A 19,348-nucleotide genomic window follows, 5' to 3' on the forward strand; every position below is an offset into this window, starting at 1 on the left:
GTTTGTAAATCTCCACTTTTTCTCTTTTATGAGGGAGTATGCCCAAAAATAAAAAATAAAAAATCCTATTTGAAGAAGAAAACAATAGTTAGTAACCTACACCTTGGTTAGTGGCCCAATCAATGCAAATGCATTACTGGCATTTTATGTTCTGTCACTCCATTGCATTCATCCCTTTCTGCCATTATTTAGTAGGGGCTTGTCCGCAAACTGAGTTCCTACTTGTAATATGGAACATTTGAATGCTGTGGTCCTTTTCTGTCCTTTTAGTTGTCACAAGTAATGAAGGCCCCTATGGCTCCCTTTTACTGTGTAATTGCTAAATTTTGACACATTATTTTCTCCCAGAGTGAAACCTGGCAAAGAGTCACATGAGACGAATGTGACCTTTCATTACAGAAGTGGTGGTCCTCTCCAGCAGCGATCAGGTTCCCATTCTAAATCCATCTCTGAAACCAGTTTACCATCTTAAGTGTAGACAAAATGCCCTTTAGGACTTGCAAGACTAGCAAGCAACTACTGAGCTTTAGATGTGTATTCAGGCTACAATTCTCAGCCAAGAATGTCATAGTTTGTGCTAGGCTTCTTGGCACTCATGGTTCTAGGATTACCATTGCTACTTTGGCTCAGAATGTTGGAAGAGGGGAAGAAAATCTGTGACCAATATGTAAGGTACGTGTTTGGCTCTAGTGATCTAGTATTAGTATTTCACCAGCGGGCTTGAGGCATGCAGACAGAGTTCTTGTAAGCAACACTCAACCTGTTAAGGGTTTCTGAGGTTCTTCCCGATGGAACTTGCTCAAAACTATTTCATGGAGCAGGAATATTTCACAAGGGTTATTGTGATGGTTCTTGGAGCATCCAAGACTGAGTCACCTTGTTAGTCCTGCCTCTGGAGAGAGGGGAGTCTTTCTTAGGGTAGCTCTCTGTCACCACCAGCCTTTCAGCCACTCAAACACTCTCCTCTGGGCTATGCCAGCCTTAACTTTGCCTTGCAAGTTAACAATAGGTGCACCTCAGTTGCCGATTCCCTTTGAATTGTCCCCCTGTGATATTCAGCCCCTGATGCTGGCTACTCACAGAAATCCCAGATTCTCTGCACCCGAAGGTGCAGTGTTCCCCAATTTTCCAGTTTTACCTTAAACCACCACTCCTGTAAACCATATAGCACTTGTGAGCACTTGTAAAAAAACAAAAGTAGGTTTATTTAAAAAACACTGAAGGTGTAACTAGAAACAAGAGAGAGTAGTGGAAACAAATGGTTACAACACAAAACATATAAACCACAAACCTGAGTCCACGCTTATCATTAGTTACCTTTCCTATATAATAAAATAGATTTCCCTCACAAAGTTCACTTCACTGCAGAGCTTGCTTGCTATCTCAAGAAGCAGAATCCAAATATTGATGAAAGTACCCCCTGCTACACCAAGGGTTTCCTCAGTGAATGTCTGCAGAGTGCTTCTCCTTCCTCTGTGTTACCCTGAAAACTGCCTTTTGTTTCTATTCACAGACAGAACAAACCCCTGTCATGCTGAAAAGTTTTCTTTTTACCTTTAAGTAGTTTTGATTATTTGTCGTTGTCGCTGATATTTTCCCATTAAAAGTCTTAGTATAGCAAAAAGCTAAACAACTGAGCCTTGCATGTACATGTACATACCCACAGGATTCAGGAGTATCTTTGCTCAACTTGCCTAAGGAACGTCTCACACTGTAATTTATATTCATGCTGGGGGTAGTGTGTAGTTTATGTACTCCACTTGCTGCTGAAAGGAGTGTGCAGTGCATACCTTTTATCAGGTCTGAGGTGAGAGATGTTTGCAAAGAGTGGGGCTCCCTTTTTCCGGGGATCTCTGTGTCACAGTGATGAAGTCCATTTTGTGACCTCCCACAAATACTTCTGGTGCCCAGCTGGAAGAAATATATTGGCTATATTGTTGGAGATTTATGACACATAGCTTTTTCCAACTTAGTATTCAGGAAATATTTATAAACATGAAGTAGAGTCACAATAAAAAGCAGTTAGACCTCTTAAAATTGGAACTTCTTCTCAAATGGTTTAAAGTGACACTAGCTAGATATTTCTAAAAATATAGCCTTGAAAGAATCATTCTTAGCTGGCAAAACTTCTTGTCTCTAACTCACGATAATTAAGATTTCTCAATTTAATGTAAAAATATTTTTGAACGGACATAGAATTTGTTAGAAATTTGTTTTAGAAGTAAATTTTAGCCAGACCTTTAAGGCACTGAGAATAAAGTGCATTTGCTGCTGTAAAGTCTTGCTGACCCTGTAAATCAGGGGAAATAAGATTTGGGGGCGGAGAAGGAAAAACATTTCTGCCTAAAATGGCCTCATAATTTAAGACAAAAACCTACAGCCCTACTCCTCCTGTCCAGAAAGCCCCATCCCACAGGAAACTATGTCTAGCCTGTGGAAATACATTGAAATAGGGTTTGACCACATCAGCCTGTCAGACATCACTATGATATCTCTACTGGAGGAAAATAGGGGACACTGTTTGCCAGGGAGATTATGGGAAAGACTGCAGGGTGCCTACGTAAGGAAGTGTATTTGGATGCAAGAAGACCTGTCTGTTTATCAAATCCTCACCTTTCCCTTGAGGAGTTTAAACTCAGTGCTAGTGTTCGTTTGAGACACTTCAGTGAACAGAGCTGAGGGTATTATTAGAGGAGGACAGAGACAGAGTTGTGTAACTGTGGAACAACTTTTACTGCAGATAAGGCTTAGCCTGAGCTTTATACTTCGTATGGCATGTTGCAAGATACATCTCAGGAATATTTGAATATCATAAAATGCACTGACAGCAATTTGCACCTGCAAGATTGTGCCTGTGACTACTTGCAAGTGCAAACTCTGAGGTCACTTCCAAAAGCTGGGTCTGATATGTACAGCCATGTTTGGCAAAAAGATAACCAAAGGGTTAGGGGGAAGTAACAGTATCAGAGTTGTTAAAGGACATTAATACCAAGGCTATACTAGAATATTGTATGTGCTACACAAGAGTATAACAAAGAGCAATGGAATGGAAATTAAGAAAAGGCAAATTTTGAGTGAAGATTTATGAACATTTTCTTGCAAATGAGATGTATTGGGCTGTGGAATAGACTCTCTCAGAAAGTAGTGGAAGCCCATTTGCTTGAGATTTTTAAAATGAGATTAGACAAAACACTAGAAAATGCCCTGTATGGAACAATGCTAGACTGACCCCAAAGAGATGGATTTTGATGCTCTAATAGATCTCTTTCCGTTCTTTCCTCTGTGGTTCTAAGAATTCCTATTCCTCAATGGGGGCATGTTGGGGTACCAATCCATCAGGGCAGCAGAGAGGCAAATAGTGAAATATTTTTAAAACCATTATCTTTTCCCCATTGTATTCTTATTTATTATTGGTATTACTCTAGCGCCACGAGCACTAGTCATGGACCAGGATCCCACTGTGCCTTTGGATATATTATGTATATTATTATTTTATTATTATATATTCAATCACACTTAGATTTTCAGGATAGGGACTGGCTTTCAATATGTTTGGAAAGTGCCTAGCACACTTTGAAACCTAATTCAGTTAAAAATTATGTTACAAATAATTTCTATTAGTGAAAGTCAATCTCACATACAACCCGGGGAAGGTGCAACCTCATCTGAAATGGCAGAATTATAGTCTGGTTGTGTTCGAATTGTTTGTCCGTGAATGAGAAAGCACAGAACTAGGCATCTTGGAAGCAGGGTCTGAGCAAGTATTTCACAATCCTGCCTGCCTCGCCCCTGCGATTCCAGTCCTGGACATTGAGTATAGATGGGGAAACCTGATTCTGCACTCACATACTGTACTCTAGTTCTATACCAGTAATGTTGATAGTCTGGTGTAAATGCACATATGAAAGAGATTTGAAAAATAAAAGCTGCAAGTTCTTTCTGTTATGCTTATATGTTGCATCACTGGTGGAACGCAACTTAAAGAGCAAAACTGGTTGTTATAAGTGAAGATGAAAGGCCAAAATCTGCTCTTGTTAAAATCTGTATAGATCCTGACTTTGGCAAAGGCCTTGGCTACACTTGAGAATTCATAGTGCTGCCGCGGCAGCGCTGTGAAGCACGAATGTAGTCGCGCCGCCAGCGCGCTGCAAATACTCCACCTCTCCAAGGGGAACAGCTTGCAGCGCTGCGAGCGAGTGTGCAGCGCTGCAGGCGCTGATTACACTGGCGCTTTACAGCGCTGCACTCGCTGCGCTCGGGGGGGGGCATTTTCACACCCCTGAGCGCAGCAAGTTGCAGCACTGTACAGCGCCAGTGTAGCCAAGGCCTAAGTTACTCGAGGTTTAAAGTGGTGTAAATGAGAGCAGAATTTGGCCTGGAGTTTGACAAACTGAAAGGTAATTCTGTGATGAGGACTAATGACCAGTAAGGGTGAGGCGGGAACTACCAAATGCACTTTCACTTGTTACCTTATTTAAATTTGAACCCAGGCCTCTGGAGGTGAAAGGCTAGCATATTACCCAGGGCCTTACAAAATGTATTTCAGTGCACAAACCTGCAATATCTCTGCAATCTGTGCTGGTTCTTCCTGCCTGCTGTGTGTAATTTCAGAATACAGTGTTACCATTAGAGAAAAACAACAACCGTTTGCTCTTTCATCTGCACACCCTACTGCACCAATTGGGGGAATCATTCCCCAGGCTCCCCTCAAATCTGTGATCTTTGGCCCTCGCTGTAAATTGATTCCTTGTTCTGCCAGTCAGACATGTGAACAGGGTAAAATCCGTGTTATTTTAAACCCTGGCATTAACTCTCTCTACCACCCTACCCTCTTATGTTCTGACATTATTTTATTACGTTATTTACCTGGAAGAATATATCAGAGCACAATGCAAGTTTAACCCTGTTAAAAAACTTCCTATTAAAAATAATCCCTGAAGTATGCTTTGAATTCTGCAGGAAAAGCAAGTCCAATTAGTCATGAGCAAGTGAGTGCCTCATTACTGTGCAAATTACTTTAGTACTATTTGGCCCATGTCTATTTTACAGGATCCTTTCCATGCATAAATACAAATGTGTAAAATGTCCAATATCTTGTTTAAGTTTATCGTGAACTGATTATCTGAAACCCACAAAATACTGTTCTGCTTGAGTGCAATGTAATTAAAAAAAACATAAAATTTTTCTGTTTTCTTTTTTCCACTTCTTCCCGCCCCCATTTTTACAGCAAGAATAGTAATGTATTTTCTATACATAATGCCTTCCTTCTTATGTGTATTCGGTATAAGTCGCTTTGGCAGCCATTGAAATTAAGGAACATCTGGGTTACAACATAGTAACTATTCTACATAAGGGTTTAGGACGGGAAGGGAAGATAAAAAACTGTTTGAAAACAACAGGAAATTTGAGGTAGCAAAAATGTAATTCCAAACTGCAATTTGGATAATACCCTGGCTTTAACAAAATAGAAGAAAGTGACATGATCTTTGACTGCAAGTGGTCAGGACCTTGGTATTGTATCTCAGGATAGCAGTACCAACCAAACAGTGCCCCAGTACCACAGTGGGACATTGTTTCAGTGATGACACATCGGTAAGATGGAATTTTAAAGTTAAACTGATGATTAATAGGGTTAGTTTTGACAGGTTGATAATGTGCTTGTGTGCGTAAAGAGCACAAAGCAAAGGTAGTCAATGTATTCTTTGCCAAAATCCTTATTCATGCCACCAGTCACCCTAAAGTCAATAGAACTTCTCACAGGAGTAAAATTTTGAGGGTTGACAAAATTACTTCTCCATGCTGCTATGTAGCTGCCCGGCATATTGTTAAGGCTGATAGCATCAGATATAACATAATATTGCGTGTTGAGTGTGTATACTGAAAGTGGGGTAAAATTATATTTCAATTTTCCTTTGAGAAAAATGTTGGTAATACAAGGCCTGTCAAGACCCTTTCCTGTGTCTGATAGCTTTATCACAGCCCCAGCTCCAAAGGTTAAATGTTTTGGATTACACAGAATGTACATTATATAGGGGACTTACTATAAATCAACAAGGCAGGTATGTTAAACACAGAAAAATATCTACAGCTGTTCTCTTACTCATCCTGCTTGTTATTTAACTCCGTCTCTACCCAAAGGAATATTTTTAGTTGTACTGTCAACAGTTTCAAAACAAAGAAGCAACTACAACTGGCAAATGAGGAACCCAGCTGGTGCTGTGTTTAGGCTCCCAATGAATATACTCTAATCCTGACACCTGCAAGCTATTTAATCAGGATTTACAATTGAACATGAAGGATGAGGGGTCCAGAGGGCTGTGTTCTTGGTGTTTTGATTGCAAATGATGGAGAAAAACTTTGTTATCGGATGTTGTAGTTATTTGAAGTTTGGTGCCCTCTAACCCACAGGGGACCTAGAATCATTTATCACTTCACAGCAAAAGCCAAAAAAAAAAAAAAAAAGCCACCATGGCTTACACACTTGCAGTCTCCTTTAGCTTTTCCTGTATTCCAGTGTAAACAAGACTTGGATTTATGAACAATGAAAATCAATTGCCAGCAGGCGTATGGAAGGGACAGGTTGTATGGGAAAGTATGCAGTCTCTATCCTGTTTCAGACTGAAAAGATCACTTTAAATGCCTCAGAGCTGGTAACACATGCATAATGATGAGATGCGCTTAAAGATACACAGAAAGAATGTGGTTATAATGCAAAGACACAAGAACAGAATAAGTAAGTGAATTTAGAAAAAATAAGTCTAGTCTCTTTCACAGTGTATTGCTTGAATCTTAAAGTGACATTGTCAAGGTTGAATGCCCCCAACATACAGCCTGCCTTAGATAGAAATGTCATATTTATACTCATTGCCCTCTTATTCCTTTTAAATTCCATCTTTTCTCCTAAACAAAGGATGTAACATGAGTCAATTTTAAATTACTGCACTGTGCAATTTCATAACAAACCCAAGACACTCAATTATTTTGCGAGACTTTTTGTTTATCTTGTTTATTTACTGAGGGATTTTTAAGTGCCCCTGGCTGGGTGCATGACAAATTAAATACCACACTTCAGCCTGTGTGTGGGTGTGTGTGTTCGTGCATGCAGGGCGGGAGAGTTTGCATGCCATCCTTTCCCTCTGCTGTGCCTGTCAAGCTACATAACTACAGATAAGCAGAGTGTGATGTTACTGACACCCACAAAAGGGTTAATCAACTCTCTGAAGTTGTTAGGTAACAGTGATGTGCCCTTAGGGTGTGGTCTGATGACGTAATGCTTCTAAGTTATTTTTCATTGGCTGAGTGTGCTGTGTAACTCCATAGCCTGCTGAACTTTGTGTGGGTGGAGTTGTGGAATAAGCCAGATGCTGTCTCTAACTTGATTATGTTGAATTTAGTTCTAAATAAAAAAAAGTAATTGCTGTTTTTCAAAGCAGACGAGTGTTGGGGGGTAGCTGAGATGGCTCTAAGCTACCTTTTATGCCTCCCCTGATCAGCTGGAGGCTGGGAGTGGGGGAAAACCATCCTCTGGAACCAGTCAGAGCAGTCACAGGGCTGCTCAAATTTATGCTAGCTAGAATGATCCCCTAGGGACTGTTCTGCAGGCCAAACTGCATCATCCCTTCCATGCCCCTTCCCCTACCAGCTGGCTCTTGCATGCCTCTTGTATTGGTGATGGGGAAGCCAAGAATTCACCGCATGATGGTGGGATGCACTTCAGCTCCACTGGGGCTGGCTTAATGTTTCTGTGCACCATGTTGGCTGTGCAAAAGGACCTAATCAAGGCCCAATCTGAGCTTCAACTCATATCACCTTCACCAAATATTTGAGAAGCATGAGAAATATTTGAGAGCACTGCACCTTCTAGCCGACATGTAAAAATGAGCCATTCCCCCACTCTACTTCTTTCTAGAGGGATTTGAGAAGAGAATTTGAAAAGTGTATTCACATTTATTACAAGATAGGTTTGTTTTGATTTATTTTTTTAAAGAATGTTTTAAAAAGCCCTGTTAGCCCTGCTTTTTCCTGCCTCCAGGTGCTGTATCGGAGACATCTTCTTTGCCTGCCGGCTGGTGTCTCCTGCACAGTGTCCATGTCACAGCTCTTCCGTTGCTTGCAGAATGTCAGAATGAACTATTCCTTTGATGAGGAATTATTAGTGCTACTCCTTTGCTCCCCAGACTCTTCCTCAGCTTCCTTTGCCTGCTATCAGCAGTCCTGGGTCAGACTTTTCCATTTCCATGCTCCTACACTTCTTTGAGCAGGGGCCATAAGACATCTCACTTAGTCTATCACAAGTGCTTTCCCGCCCTCCAGCTCCTTCTCTCCGGTTCAGACAGTAGCACCTGATCCATCAGTAATCACCTGTAAGCTCTTTTCCGGCGAATGCTCTCCTGGGGATAACTTTTCCTCTGTTTTTCAAGGAAATGCCAATACTTCAGATCAGATCAGAACCCACCTCTTCTGTCAAGGAATGTTGATCTCTATTAAGTTCCAACCAATTTAAGGATTCCTTCTGGATGATTCCTATTATAATTCCTCTGATATCCTTCAATAGCCTATTACGTGACCTGACCTCCCCTTGTTTGGGTCATTATATCTACTTCCTCTGACGAATTCATTGCATACACTCACTTGATTTGTCTTTGCTTTCCTTGATGAGTCTACTATTTTAATTTCTACCCTATTCCACTTCCACCAGATTTATAAAATACTGTCAGCTTGAAAGTAACTTTTTCATGTGGAGTTGCAAATATCAGTGTCACCATGGCCACAGGAAATGATGATTGGCTCTGCATCTGTACCCATGATATGGAGGTGTAATAAAGGCTGAAGATTATTGCCACAAAATGGGTACTTCAGTTCTGCTACCTTTACATGAGTATTCCCATTGACTAAATAGTCAAACTTGGGAGTGGGAGAAAGACTATATGCATGAAAAGAATTGAAGAATGGGCACTTATATACAAGTATCTTTCAATGCATCTTTGTATAAAACTGAATTCTATGAAGTCTAGATCAAGGCTTAATCTTGCTATTTTTAGTGCATCCAAGGTTAAAAATGAAGTGCACAAAAATGCAAGATTGGGTTCTTAGTTATGATAATTGTTCAGGAAAGAAAATGCTCCTCGGGATGTGATGCTGTGAAGAACATTTTTGATGATGGATGAAGTTATGACTGATTCTTTACTTAAAACTGTGATCTTAGTAGAATTCAAAGTACATTGATTTAAACTGGTGCTGTTCCTGATAAGCCTTTAGTGACACATCTTGTTCCAGGAGATGACACCATAGTTGATAAAGTTACAAATTAGACTTTCCATTACATCTAAGGAAAAACATGATAACAGGCCTTGATGCTGTTAATCCTTATGAGGTGTGCAGTAGGGAGTTTAAGACGGCTGCACGGCAACATAAATGCAAATGGAGGCTACATGTGGACACACACAAGATTAAACATTAAGGATGGTCATCTGCACTGAGTTGTAATAAGTCTCCAGCCCCTTAAAGGCTCACTTGGTTATTTGCAAGTGTTCAGGGAAAAAGGGAGGCAAAGAATAGGTGTCCAAAGAGACTTGTTTGAGTGTGATACTCTCGCTAATGCTGTGCATGCTTAGCTATGCTTTGGCGTCTTAGGCCATATTCCTATAGCTCGGGCAGGACTAACTTGTCATCAGTACAGCAGTGAATGTGTTGAGGAGTCTAATGCCTTTGGAGGCAATTGGAGTAAAGTATAGGGTGACCAGATAGCAAGTGTGAAAAATCAGGACACTTTTTTGGGGGGTGTTGGGAGGGCTATAGTTGCATACATAAACCAAAGCCCCTAATATTGGGACGATCCCAATAATATCAGGATGTCTGGTCCCTCTAGTAAAGTACAATGTTTCTGATTCTTAGTTTAAAACATTCCTGCAACTGCATTCTTTTTGGAGAGCAGAAATGAAGCTTAGTGCCTAGAGTGCAACTCCTTGGAAGGGTATTTAACAAGTTTCACTATGCAGAAAACCAAAATATCAATTTGATACCAGTGTACACTAAGGAAATGCATGAAACCGGACTGGAGGTAAAAGTTAGGAGGGAGGTGGACTTTAATGCCTGGATAAATGTGAACAAAAGTTGAACCATCTCAACCACAAAGAAGGGGGGAAAATGGTTCTCTCTAATTTTATTCATAGAATACACTTGGTCAAAAGCACCCATAAAAATGCCAGAAATGAAACAAACAGGGATTCTTCAAGTGTAAAACAGATACAGTCACCTGTCAGAAGTTCAGTGCTTCTGGTAGATAAGAATAATAAATAATGTACAATCTCTGCTGTGAAATGGGAATTTCCTTACTTCAGAGTTCTGCCGTAATAATGATTATTCAGATATTAGTTTGGAGAAACACCAAATGAAACCTGCTGAGGTCACCCTCTCTGTAACTGGGAAGTGTGCCCATTTGTACTGGGACTGCATTACACGATATCTGCATTGACTGGCAGAAATGTGCCTATGTATGCATCTTTGGAGACAGGGACTTAGCCCTGATCGGTTTTCCCATGGACTTCAATGGGCATTGAGACAGACTCTTAAAGAAGTGTTTTGGGAGTGAATGGTGCATGCACACCACACCAAACACAGCAGCGAAAACTTGCTTATAGAAAAAAGGTTTTAATTTGGCAAACAGTCCAATACCAGGAGACCACCAGTTACAACATTAGGGAAGGACAATCAAGAGGTTGAACTCTGCCTGTGGAAGGCCCTATGCCAGCATTGTTTGCTGAGAGTTTGGTAGCGTAATAATATTTTTCTTTTTAAACATTAATAATAAGGAAAAAATCCATTAAGGCTCAGACTTAGGCCATCTCTACATTACCACTTAGGTCGGCAAAACTTACATCACTCAGAGGTGTGAAAAACAACCACCGACTGACATAAGTTTTGCTGGCATAAGTGGTAGTGTGCCTAGTGCTATGTCGGCGGGAGAGCTTTGCCCGCCCACATAACTACACCGCTTACTGAGGTGGTTTTATGATGTTGACGGGAGACCTCTCTCCCGTCAGCTTAGAGTGGCTACATGAGTGATCTTACAGTGGCACAGCTGCATCGGTACAGCTGTGCTACTGGAAGCTTGCTGTGTAGACATGGACTTAGTAATGAACGATGGTGTTGTATAAAATAACCAAACATTTAGAATCAGGGGGTAGCCGTGTTAGTCTGTATCCACAAAAATAACAAGGAGTCTGGTGGCACATTAAAGACTAACAGATTTATTTGGGCATAAACTTTCGTGGGTAAAAAAACCCCACTTCTTCAGATGCATGGAGTGGAAGTTACAGATGCAGGCATTATATAATGACACATGAAGAGAAGGGAGAACCTCACAAGTGGAGAACCGGTGCTGACAGGGCCAATTCGATCAGGGTGGATGTAGTCCACTCCCAATAATAGATGAGGAGGTGTCAATTCGAGGAGAGGCAAAACTGCTTTTGTAATGAGCCAGCTGCTCCCAGTCCCTATTTAAGCCCAAATTAATGGTGTTAAATTTGCAAATGAATTTTAGTTCTGCTGTTTCTCTTTGAAGTCTGTTTCTGAAGTTTTTTTGTTCAAGAATAGTTACTTTTAAATCTCTTATAGAATGTCCAGGGAGATTGAAGTGTTCACCTACTGGCTTATGTATGTTACCATTCCTGATGTCCAATTTGTGTCCATTTATTCTTTTAGGTAGGGACAGTCCGGTTTGGAAAAATGTACATGGCAGAGGGGCATTGCTGGCACATGATGACATATATAACATTAGTAGATGTGCAGGTGAATGAGCCCTTGATGGTGTGGTTGATGTGGTTGGGTCCTCTGATGGTGTCGCTAGAGTAGATATGGGGACAGAGTAGGCAACGGGGTTTGCTACAAGGATTGGTTCCTGGGTTGGTGTTTCTGTGGTGTGGTGTGTAGTTGCTGGTGAGTATTTGCTTCAGGTTGGGGGGTTGTCTGTAAGTGAGGACTGGCCTGCCTCCCAAGGTCTGTGAGAGTGAGGGATCATTTTCCAGGATAGGTTGTAGATCATTGATAATGCACTGGAGAGGTTTTAGCTGCAGGCTGTACGTGATGCCCAGTGGCGTTTTGTTATTTTCCTTGTTAGGCCTGTCCTGTAGTAGGTGATTTCTGGGTACCCGTCTCGCTCTGTCAATCTGTTTCCTCACTTCCCCAGGTGGGTATTGTAGTTTTAAGAATGCTTGCTAAAGATCTTGTAGGTGTTTGTCTCTGTCTGAGGGATAGGAGCAAATTCCGTTGTATCTTAGGGCTTGGCTGTAGACAATGGAGCGTGTGATGTGTCCTGGATGGAAGCTGGAGGCATGTAGGTAAGTATAGTGGTCAGTAGGTTTCCGGTATAGGGTGGTGTTTATGTGATCATCACTTATTTGCACTGTAGTGTCCAGAAAGTGGATCTCTTGTGTGGACTGGTCCAGACTGAAGTTGATGGTGGGGTGGAAACTGTTGAAATCCAGGTGGAATTCTTCAAGGGCCTCCTTTCTGTGGGTCCATATGATGAAGATGTCATCAATGTAGCGCAAGTAGAGGAGGGGCGCTAGGGGACGAGAGCTGAGGAAGTGTTGTTCTAAGTCAGCCATAAAAATGTTGGCATACTGTGGGGCCATGCGGGTACCCATAGCAGTGCCGCTGACTTGAAGGTATAAGTTGTCCCCAAATCTGAAATGGTTGTGGGTGAGGACAAAGTCACAAAGCTCAGCCACCAGGGATACTGATCCTGACAGCTTGTAGTCCATCCTCATGTGGAATATTGGTGTAAAGCGCTTCTACATCCATGGTGGCCACGATGGTGTTTTCAGGAAGATCACCAATGCATTGTAGTTTCCTCAAAAAGTCAGTGGTGTCTCGAAGATAGCTGGGAGTGCTGGTAGCATAGGGTCTGAGGAGAGAGTTCAAATAGCCAGATAATCCTACTGTAAGAGTGCCAATGCCTGAGATGATGGGGCATCCAGGATTTCCAGGTTTATGGATCTTGGGTAGCAGATAGAATACCCCTGGTCAAGGCTCTGGGGGGGTGTCCGTGTGCGTGTAACAGTAGCATACTGAGTTGGGGCAATTCAGCAATATCTAGGTGTGTGGATGGCCAAGAGAGCCTTTTTTTCTCTGTATGATCCCTTGGAAAATATTCTTCTGGGGTAAAATTTGCACCTGAACAGATGGCCAGCACAAAGTGAATGTATTGCTTTCAAGTTACACATGGCCCGATTTTACAGGGCTTCAGTTTTAGTATTGTGCTCAAGCACATCAGCACGACCAGCTAGGTGCCTGAATATATTCTACCAAGTAAGCAGCTAGGTTAGTAACAAAGCCCTGTCTGTTTTAGTGAGTGTGGTTAATTACTGACTGCTTCAGCATATGAAAATGAACTTGGCTATTTCTTTTGAACTGTGCCTTTAGAAGTTCAAGATAGGGAAGTACAGTGTTTATTCAAGAAGGCTGTGAATCTATGTATCCTCAGCTAGATTATCACTTTGTAACATTCACAGATAGTTAACAAAACAAATGGCTTTGACTGTAATGCAGGAGCTGAGTTCTTCAACTTCTTCCCAGCAACCAGACCTACCATCTGATAATCTACAAGGTGTGCTGAAATTCAGCAGTGGGAAAGAGAGGCCACTGTCCATCATTTCTCTTAAAAATTAACTTTTGGTCTGAACGCAGAGCTAACTTCAAATATTCGTTACAAAATATTGCTGAACTCTCGACTCGGATTGGAAGTGAATGCCATCAATCCTGCTCTGAAATTAATTTCTCATTGTGACTATGTTTATTATTAAAATTATGAATCTGAAAAATCTTCCTCACAGGAGCAGCCCTGTTGAAGTCACCAGTGTAACTATGGGCAGAATCTGGCCTGTTGTCTGCATGCATGAGGAAGGGCTTGCTGGATCAGGTTCTAGGTTAGGAATGAGCAAATGAGTTGTTAAGAAAAGAAAATCTTCTCCTCTCATAGCCCTGCTGGTTGGTACAGTTACCCTAAAGGGTAAAATTGTGGCAGATATACACATCTGTCCTTTGGGGGCAATGCTCATGTGGATGCTCTGTGAAAACTTCTGAAACATCTAAATATTACCCAAAATATCATTGCTATTGTCAGTAACATCATGATGTAAAAGTCCCGTATCTCATGAAGTTCCAGGGCTGGTAACAATGCTTATCCTATTTCTAATCCAGACAGTTAATAGACATCATACCTGTCACCTTTCAGGCACTGAATATTGCTCCACAAGGGTTGGACATTTATATGGATAACCAGAGTTAGCATAATTATTGATAAAAATAAGGGAAGGGATAGTAAATCTCATGCTTCAAGGTTTAAGCCAATCTCTAAGTATTAGAGATCAGGATGAGACTGAATGTGGACGGCAGATTATCCCACATCTCCCTAATGCACCTTCCTCTGAAGCATCTGATACTGGTCGTTGTCAGAAACAGGATACTGGGTTAGATGGACCTCAGGTCTGATTTAATCTGACAATTCTTATGTTCCCAAGGCTTGAGCCAGTATAATTTGGGGCAGAGCCGTAACTAGGTATTTTTGTGCCCAAGGCAAGAATATAAAATTGCGCCCTCCCCCAGAGCTGGCTCTTCAGTGGCAATTCGGCAGCGGGTCCCTCAGTCCCTCTCGGAGGGAAGGGCCTGCCGCCGAATTGCTGCTGAAGAATGAATGAAGTGGCGGCAGTAGAGCCTGTGATTTTGGGGGGGTCTAACTCATGATTTTTGACTGCTTGGGCTGGTAATGTTGCTTCCAAGATGGTCTTTGGTTCCAGTCCTGTTCCAATCCACAGAGGGACTCACAGGTTAAGAGAAGAGGGAGGTGCTGGGTATCAGCAGTGGCCCCTAGGGATCGGCATGTGTCCTGAGAATGCTGGGAGTTCAGGTTTGCAGGGCAGGATCAGGGGTGGCAAGTTTGTAGGTCTGCGGTGCAGGCCCTAGGCTGGGGCAGGGGATTGGGATGCAGACTCTGGGAGGGAGTTTGGGGATGGGAGGGGTGCAGAGGGATGGGGTGCAGGGGTGAGGGCTGTGGGTTATGGCTGCAGATGAGGGGTTTGGAGTGTGGGAGGGGCTGAGGGCGAGATTGGGGTGAGGGCTCTGTCTGGGGCTGGGAATGGGAGGTTTGGGGTGTGGGAGGGGCTAAGGGTGAGAGTAGGAGTGTGAGGGGTGAGGGCTCTGGCTGGGACTGGGGATAAGGTGTTTGGGGTGCTGAAGGGGCTCAGGGCTCGGGTAGAGGGTTGAGGGTGCGGTGGGGGGGTGAAAGCTCTGGCTGGGGGTGTGGGCTCTGGGGTGGAGCAGGGCTGGGGATGAGTTTGGGGTTCAGGCAGGCTGCTCTGGGACAGGGGCCAGAGAGGAGGACTCCCCCCAGCCCTTTTCCTACTGGCAGCAGCAAGCTCTGGGGGATGAGCCCCCCTTTCCCGCCCTCCCCCAGCAGCACACTCACCCTCACCACTGTCACTGCATGTGCTCCTAGGGCCCCTCTCAGGTCCAGGAATCTCCCTCGCCTCCCCCGTGGTGGGTGCCGGGGGGGTGCTGCATGCGCCTCCTCCCCTGCTGTTGCCCCTGACTGTAGCCTCACTTGGGGTGAGGGATGGGGCTGCCTCCTTGCCCAGCATGGGGCAGGAGCAGTGACTGCGGGCGGGGGGTGGGGACCTGTGCTGGTGGAGGGTCCCATTGGAAAATGAAAGGGTCTGAGGGGGAAGGGCAGGGTCTGCCCTAGCAATCGAGATGGGGGGCACTAGGACCCTGTGGCAGCAGTTGCTGCACAGAGGCAGCATGGAGCTGCAGGGGAGAGACAGGGACTCTCTGCTCCAGGCCGGGAAGGCGGGGGTGGGGGGAGCAAGTCAGGGCCGGGGGACATTCAGGGGAGGCGCGGGGGGCGGCAGGTGGGGCCGGAGGGGAGATCACCTGGGTTTAAATATCTCCGTGCCAGCGGCTTTTTTATTTTTTTCCGCCACTTTCTGCGCCCCTCGGCTTTGTGCGCCCGAGGCAAGTGCCTCACTCGCCTCGCCCTTGTTACTGCACTGATTTGGGGGGAGAACAAAACATTTTAAAAGTTTTAAAAACAAAGAGAAGTTAACTGATAATGCTTAAAATCTGTAATAAATTAAAAATTTGGAATAAAATTCTAGTGGTGAGGGATTAGTGGGCAGAATGCAGGTGAGAAAGGCAAAAGAGCATAACAAATGCAATTTCATAATGAGGATATTACACCTACACTTTAAGGAGAGAGGAGAATGACATGAGGCATCGGTGATGTGCAAGGTTTTTACTAATGAAGGAGCAGAAGATTCTGGGAAGTTGGAGCTATTTTATCCTTTCCCAAGTGACTATGAAACGTACTCTTCTGTATACTTATCTAAATCTATAAGCTTTAGGTAATGTTAGTGGTTAAAATTTTTTGAATGAAATTTTTTCATCCTTAAATACCCTTTAATATAATAAACCTCATAGTACAGTATAATTAATTTTTTGTATTTTTTTTTTAATATTTTGTTGCAAAACCCCAAACCAAATCTTTTTTTCTCTCCTTCCTCTCTCCTTTTGCGTGGAAAAATGGAAAAAAGGAGAGAGAGGGGCTAAAACTAAAAGCCCAAATATTTCTGAAACCAAAAATTTGATAAAAACTTCAAATAAACAAAAACTTGTTCCCTTTCAACATCTGTGGGACAAACTACGTTGGAATTTTCAAAATTTGTTGTGAAAACTCTTTATAATTTTGAGTAGATTTTGTTCTAAGGCAGTGTTTCTCAAACTGGGGTCGCTGCTTGTATAGGGAAAGCCCCTGGTGGGCCGGGCCGGTTTGTTGACCTGCCCCGTCCGCATGTCCAGCCGATCGCGGCTCCCACTGACCGCAGTTCACTGCTCCGGGCCAATGGGGGCTGCTGGAAGTGGCGCAGGCCAAGGGACGTACTGGCTGCCGCTTCCAGCAGCTCCCATTGGCTTGCAGCAGCAAACCGCAGCCAGTGGGAGCCGCGATCGGCCGGACCTACGGACGGGGCAGGTACACAAACCGGCCCGGCCCGCCAGGGGCTTTTCCTACACAAGCGGCGGCCCCAGTTTGAGAAACACTGTTCTTAGGTTCATTTATGCCTTTAGAACCCCTGCCCAGATTTGGGGTAAGTAGAGTGGGTGGCTTGGTACTCTTTATTTCCCCTAGTCATACCATAACAATTAAGATAAAATATGTGGCTCAGCTTTTCATAAGTGATTAATGGTTTTGGATACCTCAATTTTTGAGTGTCCAACTTGAGAAAACTTAACAGGACCTGATTTTCAGAGGATGTGTGCTCAACACTTTCTAAGGACTGGACTCCTTTTCACTAATCACTCTTGAAAATTTTGGCCTATAACTGTAAAAATCTGACCAAAACATCTCAAAAAACTGGAGGAGTTTCAGCCTGACACAACTGTTTGGAATATTTTCAGTACATTCTAAATGCCTGAAGATAATTCATACATTCCAGCTATGAGCCTTATTAAATGAAAAGTAAACTGTCTCTGTCATTTGCAAGTCTCTTTTCTTGTGATTTTTTTTGATGAACGGTTTCTGTGGCTTGAAGAACACCACCCCATCCAAAGCTGGCATGTTTTCTGCAAATATTGATGCCCAGAAAATCAGCTCATAGTACAGAAATCCTAATCCAGATTCAGATTAATAGCACTAATTTTTTTTTATGGACAGCTCATGCAGAGAATTCAAAAGGAAAATGAATGTTTCATCAAAAGCACTTGATATTTTCATGGATAGAATTCAGGCAGGTGCAGGTTTACAAGCAAATTCAAATACAGGAATGAGTAAACACTGCTGTTTTGCCTGTAGCAGAATGGATCACACAGACCAGCTGGAATTTAGATGGATTCTTTTTTTTTTAATTAAATAATAATAGGCAACTTTTATTACATTACTAAGACAGTAACCTAACAGTGGAATGGAAAAACATCATGGATTTCAGTATTTTTAATTTTTTCAATCAAATTACTTAAGTTGGTAAGAAAATGAAACAGCACAAGGAAAAAGATTTTATGTGTGGATAGAGGGTTTGCTGTGTTTCCAAATAATATACCTCTCATGAGATGAACTTTAAGCCAAAGGAAAAAAAAGTGTGTTTATATATTTTTTCTTTATATGCTTGTGTGGTGTCTCAGGGTTTGCATGACAAGTTACATGTTTCTTCATCTGTCATAGGAATATATTTTGAAATTTTGGAAGAGGGATTAGATTGCTGACTTTTAGAACCTTGACATTTGGATTTTTAAAGTTTAAGAATACTATGTGGAGTAGTTTTCAAAATGGGTGAACGATAAGCAATCGTCTTAAACCCAGACCTCCCCATTGTGTGATACAATTCCTGCTTATCTGATCTTCTCAAAATCACCTTCATGATGAATTTTGGGATCCAGTGAACTTTAGTTCAATATACACTTGGAGGATTTATTGTATCCTTTTTCGTCTACTAGAAGAAAATGAGAAAACCAGACAAATCAACTATTTGTTAATCATCTCAATAGCATGGGAATTTAAACAAATGTTACATATGCCTTCAAACAAATGGTCAGCTTCTGAAGCACATGTTTAGTTAGAACACTTCTGGCTCTCTGGTGATATTTCTCTCATGTTCTTTCTAAGGATACTGACTATGCCTAAATTTCTTCCAAGAGCTAACTTACAAGTGCTATTGAGCTAAAGAAATTGTCACATCTGACATTACAACTGTTCTTTACTATTCTAATGAAGTAAAAAATCACACTTCTTCCACTGGGAGAAATTAAAGTGCTTGACCATCTGCATATGCATAATTCACAGCTTGGGTCTTGTTCCCGTGGTACCTGATTTTGATGTTACATGCTGCTTAAATTGGTCCTGGCTTTTAAATAGAGCAAGTTGTCCATCCAGCATCACATCCTCGTATGAAACAAATATAGAGTTTTGTTCCTGAATTGATACTTTTTGAACTATGTCGATAGAAATCAACTCATGTTTTCTTTTTGTTCCCTGATTTATCAACAGCACATATTCTTAATTCGGGTATATGCAAACGTATCAAGAAGGAACTGAAGAACAGCATTCCAAAATAGATGCTGTCTGCTTCATTTCATTACTTCCTTTTAAAACTGAAAGGAACACTCATGACAATAACTCAAAGCTTCCATCCCGTATGTTTTCATGCCTGGAGCAGGCTGAACTGTGCTCCTCGCCATGGGCAGGAGAATCAATTCTAGGGCATCTAGGGCAGGTGAAGTCTAGGGGATGACTTGCAGAGTAAGAATGTGCAGGATCTGCTGTAATACATTCTCTTGTGTGTCGCCACCCCAGCACCATTGC

Source organism: Chrysemys picta, chromosome 10, assembly GCF_011386835.1.
Source record: "Chrysemys picta bellii isolate R12L10 chromosome 10, ASM1138683v2, whole genome shotgun sequence".
Classification (NCBI taxonomy): Eukaryota; Metazoa; Chordata; order Testudines; family Emydidae; genus Chrysemys; species Chrysemys picta.